The sequence below is a fragment of the Hippichthys cyanospilos genome, chromosome 10 (assembly GCF_059441005.1).
Source record: "Hippichthys cyanospilos isolate Australia breed blue-spotted pipefish chromosome 10, RoL_Hcya_1.0, whole genome shotgun sequence".
Classification (NCBI taxonomy): domain Eukaryota; kingdom Metazoa; phylum Chordata; class Actinopteri; order Syngnathiformes; family Syngnathidae; genus Hippichthys; species Hippichthys cyanospilos.
This window is the reverse complement of record NC_142378.1, coordinates 286,913-303,642: the sequence shown is the minus strand read 5'-3', so window position 1 is coordinate 303,642 and position 16,730 is coordinate 286,913. Positions and strand designations below refer to the sequence as shown.

The 16,730-nt window shown below is 45.2% G+C and overlaps 1 protein-coding gene across 3 annotated transcripts in view; it reads right to left on the bottom strand.

The window, feature by feature from the left end:
* dab1a (DAB adaptor protein 1a) overlaps positions 1–16,730 on the bottom strand; it is a 154,235-nt gene that overhangs the window by 60,579 nt on the left and 76,926 nt on the right. For 2 of the 3 annotated variants that reach the window (XM_088425094.1, XM_088425095.1), the window contains one exon: positions 10,398–10,457. The gene's annotated coding sequence lies outside the window, so the exon portion shown is untranslated. Of the gene's footprint in view, positions 1–4,586; positions 4,859–10,397; positions 10,458–16,730 lie in introns of those variants that run through there. The other variant, XM_088425096.1, reaches the window with a different exon arrangement.

Below are 16,730 nucleotides of genomic sequence, written 5' to 3'. Positions count from 1 at the left end.
CGCCTTAACCGCGTACAACGCAGGCTATTTTCCAGAGCATCCAAACATCAATAAACCCGCATCGGCAAGTACAACTTAGCACTATGCGTGCTAAAAAAGGGACATATCCTTATTTAAGTTTCGTTACGTCCACCGAGAGCGGGCAGGCTTTAACAAGATTGGACGCTAAATTACAAATGGCAGTTTACGATCAGAAGCATTTGGTTTATTTACCATCAATTGCCCTTGAACCGTGAGACCGACGTGCTAACCCGCGCTCCATCGAGCCGCCCTATACTGATATATACATATATATATTAGAGGTATGAAAAATAACCCTCAGAATGATCCAGTGCGTTTCTGTAAACCCAATACACAATAATGAACATATTGTGTCTTACATGTTCCCTCCGGGGAGTAAAAGGCCTCCAAACGGAGCGCATACGTACACAAACAAGCGAGCGAGCGAGCGAGCGAGCGAGCACGCTCCCCGCGCAGGCAGCCAGGTTGATAATCACACCTAAAAAAAGAATACGCGCACAATGTCCATCAGTCACCATCAGGCAAGATTTAGGAATCGGCGCCAAACATCTCCAGACGAAGGGAGGCGTGGCGCCCTTTTTCCTCGGCGCTTCTTCGAGTATGTTCCGAGAAGACGACGGGCGCTTTTGCAGCCCGCTGGGCTCCCGCCGCGAGAGGTCCACGGGAAGTCCATCGCGAAAGACAGAAACGCCAGGCCTGGCGTTCAGAAGGAGCACCCCCCGCGTCTACGACCGCCGACGCTGGCCAAATGGCGACGTTCTCTGCTACGCTTGTATGACGTTTCGCCTCAAACAGTTTGCGTTCATGACAACAATAGTCAAGCGCACTCCGGATTCAAAATGTGAATAACACCTCCAAAGTCAAACTACGTAACAGACTTTGGAATTTAGCCAGAATATACCCCCGCTCATTACGGTTATGAAAAGATAGCAAATTGGCGAGCTTCATAAACAGATGCGGAACGATTTGGATCATGACAACTTCAGATGGACGGACAGAGGGAGACCTTACTTTGAAATTTGACCCTTAGTAGGCTTAGAAGTGTGACATATTTCCGAGGACGGATCATTGGAATACGATGCGATACGCATTGGATGATTTGTCAAGATATCAGTTGCAAAATGATCGTACGTCAAGAGGCACACCCTAGAGGTGTCAAATTTAGCCCACGTCAGGCTCGTTTACTGCCATTCAAATTTGGAAATATCGTCGTCAATTTTGAAAACCCAATGCTTTATCATGCATTTCCCAAGATTTTAACACGAATCCTTTCAACGATGATTTACGAACGGGGCGCCGTATACATTTTTGTGTTGACGTCTCAAAACCACCAGGTGGGGCTAGCGGCCAACTTATGACATTTGCAAGCCTTTCAATGATTTTGATTATTGGCTTATCCTGTACTCCTATAAATGCAAAAGTATTCCAAAATCATAAAACAAAAATAAACATTTGGAAAATAGATCTTTCTTTATATTTGATGTTATGACCCTTTGGAAGTCAGCCCAAGTTGGATGATAAGGCCAGGCTAGCGGCTAGGGGAAAAATCCCCGGACACGCAGGGGTTAAAATGAGCAAAAGTGGCCGCACTTTGAAAAGCTTCGTTCCTTATGGCGTTCGTATAAATGAGAGCACTCAATGGGGGAGCTCCAACAAAATGGTAAAGCCGTCACGGCCAATATTTTCATGTTGAATTGGATTTGTAATGCTTCCGCACAGCAAAGCCTTGAGTAAAATCTACTTGAACCGCCTAAAAAGATAGAACTCGAATCCTTTTTGTCGAAGGTGCCAGATGGGTCGCATATGTCCTCGTGGAAATGAAGGGTACTCACGAGGCTTCTTTTTGCGTGTAAGGACCACAAAACCATAAATGGTCGCTCGCAGCGACTCACAATGAAGCTTTTTTTGTCGTTTTTTTACGGTCGCAACCGTTACCTGAAAACCAGTTAACGAGCGCCGGAAAAACACAACTCGAGACCGGAGTGTAAGGACTCGACACGTGAAAGAGGGCAAAAGAGAGCGCTCGATAGTTTTGTCTTTCTTTGAGCTTGCGAACAATACTCCGAGGGGTTACCATGGCGACCGGGCTCGCCCGCCGGGCCCGTACGAGCGCATGTAAGAGGCCGTGGTGGGGGGTGAATACAAGTAAGGCTTAACTTCTTGAAAGTGGCGGTGAAAAAAAACAAAATCAGCGAAGCCCGATAAGCTGCATTTATTTTGACCTTTTATGCAAGACTAAACAGACTTTTTGCCTAACTCATTTGAAGATGTAGTGTAAAAGGTTATTTGTATAACACTTGCCGGCCTCCTCGCTGATCGAATGCAAGAACCGCACGTGAAATCTACCCTAAGGGCGCTCGACCAAATCGTTTAAAAAATGTCCTTTTCCTATAAAAGTTTCCAAAAAATGACATCGATTCTGCTCAACGTCATAGTCATCGCATTAAGTAGGTATTATGCGGTTAGCGATACATATCGGCAAACACTTTCGGAAATTAAGTGCGAGCAGACCGTCAGCAAATAATGTGACGGGATGGACATTTTGGCGAAAGGCGAGAATTTATCGACGGCGGCGACATGCTTCCGTTAGCGAGCCAGCCCAGTCGTGCGGCACACATTTGAGAATCGGGTCGACTGCACTGTTAAAAAAAACAAGGTTTCTTAAAGGGGCAATTCAAGGGACACATATTATGGGCAATATTATGACGTACAGGACCAGTCAAGTATAAGAAACTTTTTTCTTTGAATTTCCCGACTTGAAATATGGATGGAATTATTATTACAAGTTATAATAATATTTTAATAATGAAATGTAAGCCATTTCTCTGTATTTTGGGGGGATCTTTACCCATCGTTGGACTCGTTTACTGCCAGCCCGGTTAAAGAAAAAAAAACCTCATCTTTGACGTCTGTAGCCGTCAATGGCGGTGAATGAGTTAATCTTGCGTTGAGTCGTAGATCCGACCGAGCGCTCTCTGTGTATATTAAAAGAAAAAAGTCCCGGTCCCTTCCGGACTTTTGAGCCATCGCATTTTGGCTGGTCTACGCCGGAGAAAATATGAGAAAGCATTTCAAAGGGTATGTTAGGCTTTCCTTGAGTGGCGGCAAATCTAATTTGATGCTTTTGTATCACCCATTAATCGGCTGGCCCATCAAGTTGGCCAATTCTGCCTGGTCCGAATGACTGATATTCAACGATTACTTTAACCTTTTACCGCATGTACTCTAACCATTTACAGCACTTGGATCCGAGAAACACTGGTGTCATTATGTATGATACAAAATACTTTTTGATGCCATGACAGGAACAGTATTTCTTTTCTTTTCAAAATAAGCGCAAACCATTTGGAACATGAAGCTCTTTTTTGCTGATTATAGTCACTCATGTGCAAAAAATTCTATGCCTTTCTTTTGTTAGGTGACATAGCTAGGAGCATTGTCATTAGTAAATATAATGATGTACCCCCCCTGTGAAATATCTTTTCGGTCAGCCAGGTACCCGGTGCATAGCATTTTTGGGTTGGGAAAAAAATAAAAATAAATCAATCTAAAGTGTCCTCTTTTGGCTCATAGAAAAAATATGGTAACAAAAAGAAAATAATAATAACCCACAAAAAATAATCCATGTAAAGTGTCAGAAAAAAAAAGATATATTGGTCCACATAAAAATATTAAACATAAAGCACCCTGTTTTGAGGTTACAGTAGAGATCTGCTCACTAAAACAGATTATTTACTTAATTATTAATAAATGTTTGTCCATAAAAAAATTCTCAACGTAAAGTGTCAGCCCTGTTCCAAAAATAGACATGATTATAAATCAATATTTGTCCGCAGAAAAATATTCAACACGAAGTGTCCTGTTTTGGGAGTACAGTATAAATCTTTTCATTAATCATTAACTTCATTATTAATAAATATATGTCCCTCCAAAAATAATCGACATAAAGTGTCAGACCTGCTATAAAAAAAGAATACATATTTGTCCACAGGAAAAAAAAATCAACTTAAAGTGTAGTCTTTTGGGACGACAGTAGAGACGCGTTCACAAAATCAATCATTGACAGGTAACGAGAGGCGGCACATGACAAGATGGGTCGAACCATTCCAGTACGGGGGACACTGTCCTTTTACAACTTGTACTGACCATAACATTTGTTTCATGAACTTACATTTTCCTGAAACCACGAATTCATTGAAGAATTATTTTCAAATGATTTTTGCGAGTTTCTTTAAAATCTCGAGTAGCCTTATTTGAGAACCGCTGGATTAGGGGCGCGCCGTTCCGACCGCCCCCCTCGGGCCGCCCGCAAACAGTCAAGCCCAATACGCGTTGATCCGGACGGGAACCGAATCAACTTTATTTCACAGGCCTGAACTAGTGGCGTGCTGACGAGAGGAGCTGAAATGCAGCGCTGGGGGCGGGGGGGGGGCTCCCGCCTAATCGCACACATACACGCTATATGTTTCACCGAGGGGCGCGCACACACACTAAACATCTCAATGCGCCAGCAGCTCTTCATTGCAGCCATTGGACTTTTCTTCCAACACCTGTTCCGCACTTACCGCAGCGCAGCAGCGAAAATCAGCACGCTTAATTCCCATTTGACCAAAAAAAAAAAAAAAAAAGGAAAGAAAAAAGCAGCTTTAGCGCTGTCCCCCCGTGCCTCCTCTTCCTCCTCCTCCCGCTTTATTCGCACATCCACAGAGAGCGGCAGCGGGCGCAATAATCCAGTTTTCCATGGCGGGGAGAGCGCGCGCCAGCTTCCTCCCGTCTTTCCTCGCTCTCCATCCCTTTTTACAAACTGTGCCGCTCTTCTCCCGGCACCTCCTCCAGCCCCGCTCGCTCCCTCCCTCGCTCGCTCGCTCGCTCGCTCCCTCGCTCTCCCCGAGGTTGCCTGGTTACCTCCCTTCTGCCGCGCGCCAGCCAATGGCGGGCCAGGGCTTGGCTTAACCCCCGCGACGCCAGACTGTCCTATTTGCGCTTTTCAAGGAGCGGGGAAAGTGACGGGAAAGGGGGGGGGGGGGGGGGGGGGGGGGCGGATATTACCAAACTATGATGAGGAAGGAGAAGATGAAAGGAGAGTCGGGGGAAGGCTCGGATCGACTTGAAATTTAAAAGAAAAAAAAAAAAAGTGTGACGGCGGTATGTTTTCGGGGCGTTTCCTTTAAGAAATAGGAAAGTTAACGAAAAAAACCCCCAAAAAACAATACAACGGCACCACTACTTATGAACGTCTATAAGGAACATTTCAAGACACGGAGAACCCCTGGAAAATGATTGCCGTTACGGGTACGAAATGCAACACGAGTAATGTAATTAGCTGGTAATTCTTATAAGAATTTTCTCGGGTTTTGGATGGATTTTTAAAATGGACCCAAGCGTTATCGGAAAGGAAACCTCTAGGGCAGCGGTTCTCAAATGAGAAATCTGGGGGGAATCATACGAAAGATTGACTTCCATTCCTTAATCTGAATCGTATGTGGCTAATATCTGCGTCGTAAGTGCGGAAACACTGCCACCCAGTGGCAGTGCTCAATTGGCTTACATCTTAGTGCGGCATCTTAGACCAGCATCTTAGTGCTTGGGAATGTTAGCTAATTTCTACCTGCAGCGATTACATATTAGGGAATCGTAACGTCGAGCGATAGCAGACCAGCATTCCGGTGACGTAAGCGGTGACGTGAGTATAGACCTTTGAGCGCAGAGCGACTGGCGGTCACGCACGCACACCGACGCATGTTTGAGGAGGCTTTTTTTGTCGTAACGTGAATAAAACGGCGTAGAGAGGGAGACAAAAAAACGTCCCGTTCCATGTCGTGAGCTGAAAAGAACGTAAGGCCGGGGCGTTGTAGACCGGGGGTCCAATTCCAGGGCATCTTAATGATGTCCTATCAAGCATTACAGGTGTTTTGAGTCAGCTAGCTGAGGTTTTTGTTACCATGGCGACCAGGTTGCTATGAAATCACCACAACTAGTAGAGAATGTGCGGGCGCGCAAAGACAGTAAAAGCATCGGTTGTATTTCCACTCACTCATCACACGAGCGAGCAAATTAGTGCTAAATTTGCTAGGCGAACTTTCTTTAACCTGCGGCAGGTCCCCCGTATAAATCTCTAGCTCCCAAGCATTGAGAAATGAACGCGTGGTGCTATTTTGTACCTCTACCTAGCTTGACAATCTATGGTCATTTTCAGCCTCCTTGAGTCGATCTTTGAATGCTTTGTCTTTGATGTATCAAAGACCCGAATCGGGTCAAATTGACATCAGTAGACGAAGTCGAGTATTTTGCCGATAAAACGATGAAATACAGAAGACTAACGTGACTATTGTTGTCTACGAACGGACGCACGCATGCGTGCTACCCGTAATAGCGCAACAGGCTCTCCGACACCAAGTGCGGTACAGTGTCGCTTGGCTAAGAGCAAACATTTGTCTCTCTCTCTCTCTCTCTCCGTCTGTGAAGTCCGTCTGAAGTTTACCGCTTTTGCAGAGAGACAACACGTCAAACGCCCTCAAGGAAGGGAAACGTTGCCAACAGCAGCGTAGCTCACTATGCCAAGATAAGACACCCGCTTTCTCCTCTGATATCCAGCGCCGCGTGCTAATGATATACGGGATGGCGTCCCGAGAGAGAGGCCCGGATCCCAAGTAGAGAGGGATCAGGGATCGTTTGCGGTTGCGTTAACCCTCGACTCCCCGGATCGCGCCGCGTCCTTTGAAAACTTCCCTCGCTTCGTTCCCGCTTGATCTGTCGGAAGGTGCTCATTTCCCCGATTGGGATTGGGACGTTTTATTGGCGCCGCAAGGGTCAATTGGCTTTATCGGGGCGTCGGTGACCATTTGTCCTCCGGCCGCTAAAAGCGATGGTCTCGGAAAGCTTGAAGAGCGTCAAACATTTCGTCGGTAAGTGATAGAACAGTGACAAAGAGCGTGTCTTCATTTGATTTGATATCAGTCCTCCCGCACCCCGTCGATTAGCTGAGGCTTGCGGGAGCGCCGATAAGAAAGAGTTACGCAAAAAGATCTTTAAAACATGTCCCGAAATGGCGGGGACTGTTCACTCATGCCATTTAACCCTTACGTACTCTGTCGGGTGGACAAAAATAGCCCAAACGTGAACGCACAATTTGGATCATCTTATCGCAATATCACATTCTGACTGCTTAGTAGTTTTGAAGTCAGAGATCAAAAATCACAGGTCCTGAATTCATGCTTCTCATTGATAGCTTGTGTTTTTGCCGTGACGCCAACAAATATCTTTCACCGGACACGGGTTGACGGCTGGAAATAAAAATGTCCTTTCCCGACTCCATCGATACGTCTGGAGGTGAATTTATGGCTGCGTGATGAGATTACCGGCGACCCGTTTCACCTATTAGCTCCCACAATGCAACTGCGCGGCGGTCTTTAGGAATCGGCCAGAAAAAGCGGGACGAATAATCGTTCTATCGCCTGCAAAAACTTGGAGCGTTGTATGACGAAGCAAAAGCAGATGTTTTGATTTGGACTTAACGCCGTATAGTCAACAGAAATGAGAATATCTCTATGTCAATTTTTAGAAGAAAAAATGTATCGTTTTCGAACGTAATCAATCGTTTACTGAAAATAGTTACCTAGTCATTTCTACTCGACTAGTTGCCAATAAATCGAGTAAACATTGCGCTTCTATTTTGGATGGATGTTCCTTATTTAAAACATGATCCATTCGTTTGATAATCAATTATTTGCCGATTAATTGTTACACCTCTACTATAGACTGCTGATTCTCCATTTGAAAATGATCCTTTCATTTCATATTCGGCGAATAATCAGTCATTCGTTCTGTCTTTCGTAGGCTGTTCACCTTACATTCTTCCCCCATTTCATTTGGGTAAGCTACAACATGCAGTAGTTATGAGTGCGCTGAAGGAAAAAATTCAACTCACCTCCCGAGGCAGCGCTGTATTTAATGTCTGTGTCTGAATCGCTCATAAAATGGGAGATAATTATACCAACTAAACTGTTTGGGGAGCGTTTATTTCAGACGCTTGTTTATTTACAGACGACGCACCGGGTGACTGTTTGTGGGGAAGCTAGAACTGAAAGAATAAACGCTGCATCACTAGCACGCATCTTACTAAAAAGGATGAAATCCAGATCACGAGATAAAGTGCGTGTCCGGTGCGGTGTGAGATGAGCGTCACATTTGGTAAAAAACAAGCATCGCTCGAGCGGCTAATGAAGCCCCGCCATTTCCCCGACTTCCTTTTTGCCACTTTCTTTTAAGGGCCTGCTTCATTCTGCATTATCTGAAAGTCCATTTCAGGCTATGCGTGCTGTGCGGAGTAATAGATACAGACTTGCATCGATCCGATAAAAGCACGTGGCTGAGATGAATCCAAATGACTAAGAGTAGAAAAAGCAAGCAGAAAAAAAATCTCATGGGCTCCATTGGACCGGCGACCCCGCTCGACCTCCGTTTAAGCGGGCGTGGGGACGAGCGAAGGGGCGAGGAACCCAGCCCACGCAGCGGCGGCGTATATTCTCAATGTCGTAAATGAATTATTCAAGGTCGGCTCTTTCCCATAAATGTTGTCCTCCTTCATTGTTAAGGGCCCGGCCACACGCGCCCGCCGCCGAGGTTCCCGCACGCCGCTCGGGTCGGGAAGCGCTTTACTGCACCTTCCCCATATTCGGCAACACGTTTTGAATGCCGCGCCGTGCATATGATGCCCCGGGAGAAACTGACATTTAATTATGGGTTTACGAACCCGAAGCAACTCCAAAACATAACTGATGATTTTTTTCTGACATTTGACTCAATCTCACTCAAAAAAGAGCAAAAGTTCTGACTTCAACTTTATACCCTATAATGTTTACCGGTACTGAAATGGTAAAAACGCAACACAGCAATAAAAGGCACGAATTCAGTACCTATTTTTGTTCTGACATTAGACTTGAGATTTTATTCAAACATGTCTTCATAGTCGCGTTGTCACGACAGCAACATTTTGAGCTTGATTTCATAACCGTATAAAGTTTTATACCCGTATCAACTTTATCAGTACTGAAACGGTACCACGGCAAAAACGTAATACATTGTGGCGAGGCGAAGAAAGCACACGTCGCTGCGCTAGTGGAGATCTTTACTCTTCGCATGCCATCACAAAACTGATACGACAAAGTCCAAAACAGCAAAGACAAAGCCAACAGGTTCAAAGCATCAAAGGATCATAGAGACATGCCTACCGGGTGAGAGACATGGTCCTAGTGTCCGCCACAACATCACCAAAAAGCATAAATTCAGTATCTTTATATCAGTATATATCTTTAGATCAGTATATATCAGTATATTTTTTCTGACATTAGACTTCATAGCCATTTCATTCGAACAAATCTTCATAGTCGCGTTGTCACATTTTGTGTTTCCTTTTGTACATAAGTTGACATAACTTTATACTTTGTATAAAGTTTACCGATACAGAAATGGTACCATGGCAAAAACGCAAAACATCAAAAAGCCTACATTCAATACCAATTTTTTTTTCTGACATTAAAATCGCCGTTTCACTCGAGAACATTTTGATAGTGGTGGTGTCACGACAGCCAAATTTTTGTTTTATACCCATACAAAGTTACAGGTACTGGAATGGTACCGCTGCAAAAACGCAATATATCGATAAGAAGCATGAATTCTATATTTTTTCTAAAAGTAGACTCACCGTTTGACTCAAAAATATCTTGATAGAAGTGTTGTCACGACAACGAAATTTGGAGTTTGGACTTTGGACTTTGTACCCATATAAAGTTAACAGGTACTGAAATGTTACCGCGGCAAAAATGTAATACATCAATAAAAAGCATGAATTCAGTATCTATTTTTTCTGACATTACACACGCCATTTATATCGCCAAAAATATCTTGATAGTTGCGTTGTCATGACAGCGAATTTTAAGTTCCATTTCATACTCGTACGAAGTTTAAAAAACAAACAAACAAAACGACAACAACCCCATCTTTAGGTCAATTTCCAGGTTGGCGAACACAAAACATCCAAAATGAATTTTTTTGGGATCCAACCCACAAAGTTAGATCAAAATGACACAAATACTGGGTCGGTTCTTTTTTCACCCCCTAATGGGCTTATTTTGGACCCGAACGTTTTTAGAGTGGAGTATAAAGACTTTCTCCTTTTCCGCTTCGGTTTCCCGCCTGCTCCCGGCTCCGAACGTGACCGACGGCAGCCTACCTTTCGCTCACGTCCGTAAAAGCGCTCCGCCTCCACAAATGGCACCCGAGCCCAAACCGCTGGAGCGTCGCTTTCGTTGGCGCGACAGCCGGGGTTTGGAGCTAGGGCCACGCGACTAGGCTAGGCCTTCCGCCGAGCGACTCACCTGAGCGTCGGCGCGCCCGCCTTCCATGTCGGAGCTCCTCAAAGGCGGGCAAACGTGCGCCTGCGGGGCAAGGAGGAAAAATAGGGGAGGGGGAGGACAGGGGGGGCGCGCTATTAAGAAAAAGCACTTGTCAGGTAGCCCGTTAGAGCAACGTTACAATGGCAATCTGCGTGTGTGTGCGTGGGGGGGGGGGGACTCCTTTTGCGCCTCTCGACGCCAGCGGGAAGATGAGATCATTACCTGCCACCGTGAGGCTAATGTAGCACAAAGCCCACAAAACACACGCGCACGACGCCTTGCGAATAAACGGGGCTAACGCGAGCGCGCTCGGGGAAGAAAAACGCAGGCCGGGCCGCCGCGGGGCTCGCCTCCATTTGGGCGCGGCGACGTTTCCCATTTTTACAAAGGTGCCGGCGCGGCGACGAGAGACAAGAACGGCGGGACGTCTAATTGGACACGTGATGGGAACGGACGCTTCCGTTTTCTGCTCTGTCAACGATTAAAAGAGCTGGCGGACGCGGCGCGCCGTGCAGGTTGGCTTGTTAGCGCGGGCGGGGATTGACAAGTTCATATCTCGGCTTGGTGTCTTTTGAGGGCGGCACGGCGCACTCCTGGTTCCGCGTGTCGGCCTCGCACTTGCTATTTGAAAATATTCAAAGTGGGGGTTTTTCCCCTGGAGATTCCAATTTTTTCAAGGTCCGCTTTCAAGGCATTTTTGATACGAACACTATATATCAGGGTCGTCAACTTATAAAAGCATAAATCAAAACAGACCGATTTTCTCCACAAATCTGTTTCAATAACAATCCATTTGCAAAATAAGTCAAATCATGTCATTTACAAGGCTTACATTTTTTCATATACCTGTAATTCATTCTGGTAAACATCCGTATCCGAGTTTTTGCACGCAACTTTTTACCTCCGTCGTCAACAACGAGGCTGCGCGCGCGGATCATTTTTTTCCAGCGGACTTTGACCCGTTATGAAAAGGAAAAGATGGCCTGACTTGTCTCCTTCAGCCCACGGACATGCGCATGAATGTCGGCCGTTGGGGGAAGAAACAGCCAAGGTGCATGTTCCACATTTTGATCCCGCAACAGTTGGGAAAATATCCGAATCAGCGAATCTTCTCCGAAGACCTCCGTTTCAAACAATTTGGACGGGTCTGAAGATGACTAGCCGAGGGGGAGGAAGCGATGGTTTTAACGCCGTGCTGCCGGATTGTCCTTCCGCTCCTTGTCGACATCTTGGATCCCAGCTCCTCCCCAAGTATCTACCCATGTTGTTTTCCCAGTCTTTCCGCGCGACCTTCCTCCGCTTCTCCGGCTACACTCGTACCCGAACGAGGACGTCCGTGAGTTAAATGGGAGGAGCCATTTGGCGCGTCGGATGGTGATGATGAGTTTTATGCACGCGCACCATGCCTTGCAGTCTTGTCCCACCCCCACCCACCATAATCACAGGAGTACTTTACTCGATATACGATGCGGAAGATCAAGCGTGATCTCGAAGTAATTGTGTCATGTTAATAACATACGCCGTGCGTTTTAATTGGAAAGACGTGATATACTGTATGTAGCCACTAAAGTCAGTGGTGGACCCCTACGTGTTTTTGTCAAATTCACCCTAATTTCATTTTTAAGGGGGGGGGGCGACTTGCACTCTGAGAAATACGGCACTTCTTGTTTCCGTGTCAACTGATCATGGGAAATGACATCAGACCACAGCAAGTTGAGCTTTCTGCTCTGTGGGGCAGCGAGGTATGTCCTTCCACTTGATTTCCATCACTTGTCCATCAACTTGCTCATGCAGTTGATGGAGATGCGTTCGGCGACCGCTCGCACACATCGCAGGGGCTACATGGAAATATTTGATGATTTATTTGACAAAACCAAATCTGAACAACCCAAGTTGCAGGAGCGGGGAATCCAAATTCTACCGCACTGGAACTAATCATTAGCCAAAGTAATAACACAACCAGCCAGATTGACTAGGATTTTTTTGGGGCGTAAAAATTTGCTGCTGCAAATTTTACTTTCAGCAAATCTATAAAGTGAATTTCAAGTTGACGCGGAAATGTCACCAGAATATCCAGTCTCTACATCCCCAATCTTCTTCTTAGTGAGTGTATGATAATTAGCACTCCATGGCTCTAAACAAGCTCCAATTACGCAGAATCAAAACAATCGGAGGACTGTTATCTTGTAATCTCGCTTTTTTTTTCCCCCCAGTGGGCCAGTTGAACGTAAAGACAGCGCAGACAATGAGAAGTGGCAAAATAAATGACTTGTAATTTCCTGGCGTATTTGCATAGGGAAATGCAGTGACTCCGCTTCCACACTTCTGCCCCTGTAAATTGCCTCTTTCACTTCCATTTTTGTTTCTACTTTCAATGACTTCAACATTACTGCTGAGGTGAAACATTATTAAGCAGGGCATTTACAAAAAACGTGCTACGCCGTCTCCTTTCGTCTCATTCGCCCCACCCCCCCCCCAACGCGCTATGTGGGCCCTTTCGTAATCATGTTGCAATCGCGTGCGTGTGAAGCAGCATATAGGAATATTGAATATTAAGTGCACATTAATTCCCAGCTATGAAGAATATGAGATGAATTAATCATAGACGACGAGGTTGTGGAGAGTCTTTCTTCTCATCCGCGGCTATGATCGGCTGCAGGAAATTAGCTACGGACAAAAACGGATGCCCGGCTTTTTAGGCGCCCGATAGAGAATTTGCGCAAGTTCAAGATACGCATCAAATACTGTAAACGTGCAATTACGGCATTCACCCTTGTGCGGTATTTAGTCCCATCCTTTCATCTTTACGTCAAAGGCATTTCACGTCCAAGCAAAAGCATTGAAAGAAGACGTGAGGGAGCTGAAATTTCACCCGGACGGTGGCAACGCTTCAAAGTGGGACATGGCGCGCCGCTTCCCTTTTCCGAGCTGCGTTCTGCTTCATCGTGTTTGTCGGGTTTGTCCTTTGTTTTTCCAAGCATTTTACAAGCATTATAATGAAAAATAAAACCTTGAAAACATTCTGCTTTAACTTTGGAAAGATGTGATTAGTCCATTTTTTACAGTTAAAACCTAGTTTGAAAAATCTCAATCAAAAAAAGAATTGACATTTATTCATAATATATTAGTTGCAACCCTGACGGACGGACGGGCGGACAGACAGACAGACAGAGACAGAGACAGACAGACAGACAGAGACAGAGACAGAGACAGAGTTAGAATTTGAAGCCAAGTTGTAAATGTGGGCTTCTAAAGGGCGCGCACGGTAACCAGGGCGACATGATTGCCATCAGATGATTTCTGGAGGATCGCTCGTTTGTTCATTTTACTTTCTCTCTCCAACCCGCCGGCCCCCCGCTCGCTCCTAATAAGCAGTGATGAGTCCTCTACCCTTGAGCACCCTCACACCAGAGACCCATGGAGACCCAACACACGCGATGACAGCCATCTGCGGGGCAATTACTGGCCGCGCCCACTCGAGAAGAGCAAGCGCGAGCGGACGCTAACAGCGTCATCGGCAGCGCGGGGTTGGAACAACCCGGTCGGGGTTCCGCTTTTCATCACGGGCTTTGGAGCCGGGGTTACGTTCACGAGTCGGCTTTGAAAATTCCAGCTGCGACCCGGCTCCCGTTTGAACGAGCCGCATCGGTCCTTTGCTCCATATTTGGGCGCCGAGCCGAGCGAACAACGGTGCTGCGCATCCTTCGGCGGTGGGTGCGGTAAGCGAAGAGCCAAACGGAGCTGCGTTTTCCCCTCAGAAAGAAGGACGAGCCGCAGAACGGGGGCGCGCGCAGGTATGACTGAGAGGGGGGAATCATAAAGGCCAGGCGGATCGGGAGGGGGCACGTGACCGCGCGGCCAGCGTACCGATGCCGCAGACAGCCCGGCCAGAGCGTTAGCGCGCCCGAGTACAGCCCGCTTTCGGCAAACGTGCGACCGGGTTGAGGTCTGGAAACAGCGCTGGGTTTTCAAACGGGGGTTAAGTTGGAAAGTGGGCCCGGAACCGGAGTTTGTTGCCCGCTCCGATGGCGGCGGTAGGTATTTCGGAGCCAGCGGACATGCTGACTCAGGAAGAAAACTCGTTCGGTTCATCAAGTCGAGATGTCGATTAAGGTTTGAATGCTGAAAGACATTGAGGTTTCAAATGTGGGTTAGCGGATTCAAGTTGTGGTTTTAAAGCCCGGGTCGGGGTTTCGAGTTGAGGTTTGGGCAGGGCTGTCAAACTTATTTTGACCATGGGCCGCATTAGAGGTATGGTTTTTATCAGAAGGCCTTTACTACTGCGAAGAAAATGATTTTTTTTTGTTTTTTAAAAATGGCTCTTACTTCACGAACTAAGTAACAAATTATTTTAGGTCATTAAGCACTAAAATAATCCATTATTTTATGTTGTTAAGTACTAAAAAAAGTCATTGATCAATTACTTTATGACTAAAGTACCGTTAATACTTTAATACTGTTACTTTATGAACTAAATAACAAATTATTTTGTCATTAAGTACGAAAATAATCAATTACTTGACGTAGTTTAGTACGAAAAAAATCAATGATCAATTACTTTAATACTATAGCACCTTACTATTAAAGTACTAGAAAAAATCAATGACTAAAGTAACGTAAATAATCAATTACCTTAGGAGCCAAAGTCTTTGAGAACTTTAATACTCATGAATTGAGTATAGTAGCATCCATTTTTAGGCCATCTAGCCAAACGCACACACAAAAAAAGGAAAAAACATGAAGTACCTGGGATTAAACAAATTGAAAATAAAATAGTTAATTTTATTGCACAATACTTGTTGACTTTTTAAAAATGTCATCCTCATCAAAAAAAAATCAAACTAAATGAAAGCAGTCCAAATGAAATCCAAACTAAAATGAAAAAAAAAAAAAATCCCATTGCGATCACCCTAACCGCAGTAAAGATGTACTGAGGCAATCGGCCGCTCATGATTAAAACTGGGGGGATTAGAATATGCGTTGGGGGGGCGGTCGGCTATCCCTCACTGTTAATTATTGAGACCCTTTTCTTTGGGTGTCCGCGTGACTGAGTGGAACTGGGAGTTAATTACGTGTAGAATTTATGAACAGTTGCAGTCAGCTTCCCTTTAGTGAGGTCAGTGGCCATCTTCGGGAAATGATGCTATGCTAGAGTCAGTGTGCGTGTGTGTGTGAAATAATACTATGCTATAGTCAGTGAGTGTGTGTCACTTTGATTAACTAGTAATGACGTGGAATGAAACGTGTCCCGAAATAATTACCGATCCTTGCCACGTGAAAGTTTTTTTTGGATCCGTAGAACATCATTAAAAATCAGTGGTGTTTTTGCTAACGAGGATGAAAATTGTTAGAATGTGCTCCCCGGGGTCTAAATGACAAAGAAGCAGCTGAAATTTGTCTTTTCCTTTGACTAAAGCAAACACCGTAAATGGGTACGGGCCGATAGAATGGGACCCGTCGGGGAAATTTTCCTTTTGTTCGTCGCACCTTGAGAAAATGCGCCGACGATCCAAAAGGAAAGGTTTTCTATGCCAAGCTAGCACGCTAGCCAGTATATATACAGAAAGTAAGCATGACACCTTGTAAAAGTGCTTTGGATGACATACGGTACGGGTACGGGCCAATAGAATGGGACGACGGTTGATTTTCTGGTTTTTTATGCTTTTTTTACTATACCAAAAGAAAAAACCAGACTATGAGCCAGAAACCTCAGGGTGAAATCGAATTTTGATTTTTTTTCCTACGAACTCCGTGACTCTGGAAATGCAGAATAACATTTTGCAGCATAATATCTGTACGTTTTAAAACAGCAAATTACATAGGAAACACTAAATAGAATGAACGTTTATCCATTTTTTTGGCAAATTTACTCTTCCAGTCCACCCACGAGCATTCTTGTCTTTTGAAATAGTGATCAAAACAATGAATAATGAAATTGCGGTGTGTTTTGTTAGGGAAGGTAGCTGAAAGCCTCGACTAGTGCTCGTCTATTCTTAAGCCAATGTGTTGCCATACGTTCATACTTGCGATTCCAAGTGAGGACTGGAAATCAATGCTTACGTTTACGTAGACGTAGCGCCCCATATTCTGCGGGCCTCCAAAGATGAGTGAAATTGAAAGTATAGCGTTACTCTACGGGTTAGCTTTTCCGATAACGCTCGGCGCCCAAAGAGTTAGGTGCTCCCTTCCTATTGTCACCGACTCCAATTTTCTAGTGTAATCGAGTTGTTTTTAGAACTGGGCATGAATAAGAACCGAGCACCTTTTAAAAAACGTGTTTACGCGCGGTTTTTAATGAACTCCTCAGCTTGCGTT